At 54.0% G+C, this 1375-nt stretch overlaps 1 non-coding gene across 1 annotated transcript; it reads left to right on the top strand.

The window, feature by feature from the left end:
- The first annotated feature begins 944 nt into the window (after nucleotides 1–944).
- Nucleotides 945–1051, top strand: LOC141570260 (U6 spliceosomal RNA). The gene has a single exon (XR_016019555.1). It is a non-coding gene; the product is annotated as a U6 spliceosomal RNA (small nuclear RNA).
- Nucleotides 1052–1375: the final 324 nt, after the last annotated feature.

A 1375-nucleotide genomic window follows, 5' to 3' on the forward strand; every position in this document is an offset into this window, starting at 1 on the left:
GACCTGAAATACCAAGTGCCAAGGCTACAGGCGGGGGACAGGGGGCTGGGGCTGGAGGTGGAATGTGCTCTCTGACCTGCAGCCTTCAGGGCCCCAGGCTGAGCTCCCGGGCACTGCCCCCACCTGTCACTGCATTTCACCCAGTCCCTGGAGAGGCCCCAAAGCAGCTTCCCAGGCTCAGATGCAGGAACTTTCGAGGGCTGGGTCTGGAAGAGGCCCTTCTGGGTCACAGTGGCTCTGAGAGCTGGCCTCCCAGCACGAGGGCTCTAAGCTGGAGGTCTGCGCCAGCCAGGCGGGGGGTCGGGGGGGGAGCTATAGGCTTCCTGGGAATAAGAGCAGGGCCTGTTTTCACCTGTTGTTCTCTGCCCTGACAGCTGTGGAGATGAATGAGCTGGGCCAGCGCGGAGAGGCTGGCTGCAGCCCCGGGTGGCCTGTGCACACACACACACCGTTGCCGTCATATCCTTTGGAATGTGACCGAAACTCAGGCTGACTCACAGCCTCCAGACCACGATGCCACGGCTAGGAGCTTCCGCTGACCAAGCCTGAAGCTGGGCTGTCCCAGGATCCTGGGCTGCGTTCCTGCTGGCTGTGCCTCAGGAAGATCCCTCTCATTCTGGAATACAAGTGGGTCTGACGGAGGGGGCAGCATGGCTGCAGCTGTGTTTTCCATCAAGGTCAGTGCCGGCAGCCCCTCCAGGCCACACCTGTAACAACTGCTCCTCAGCCACCTGGGAGGCAGATGCAAACAGGTGACCCATGACAGCCACGGTTTCATGCCTTTCCCTGTTCATGGTGTTCAGAACTCTTTCTCTGTCACATTTAGCAAACGTCATCCAGGATACCTTGAAGTCCTTATAGCGTCTCAGGATTTAGGCAGGATGCTATCACAATAGAGTTTCTCATTGAGGTTTTCGATGCTTAACATATATGAAGCACCGAGCAAGGCCATTAGAAGTAACTTAAGTGCTAGCGTTGGAATAATCCAGAGACAATTAGCATGGTCTCTGCACAAGGATAACACACAAATTTTGAAGCAGGCCATATTTTTGGATGTGTTAACTAACCTAATTGTGATGATCAATTGTGCAATGCAGACATACTTATATAAAATCACCTCTTTGTACACCTTAAACGTACACAATGTTATATGTCCATTAGACATCATAAAGCCGGGAAACAAAACCAAAAAAAAGAAAACACTTAAAAGGACGATGACACAGGGGGCCAGCCCGGTACCTCAGGTGGTTAGAGCTCCGTGCTCCTAACTCCGAAGGCTGACGGTTCAATTCCCACATGAGCCAGTGGGCTCTCAACCACAAGGTTGCCGGTTCGACTCCCACAAGGGATGGTGGACTGTGCCCCCTGCAACTAG

The sequence above is a fragment of the Rhinolophus sinicus genome, chromosome 1, assembly GCF_057876585.1.
Source record: "Rhinolophus sinicus isolate RSI-liver-muscle chromosome 1, RSI-T2T, whole genome shotgun sequence".
Lineage (NCBI taxonomy): Eukaryota > Metazoa > Chordata > Mammalia > Chiroptera > Rhinolophidae > Rhinolophus > Rhinolophus sinicus.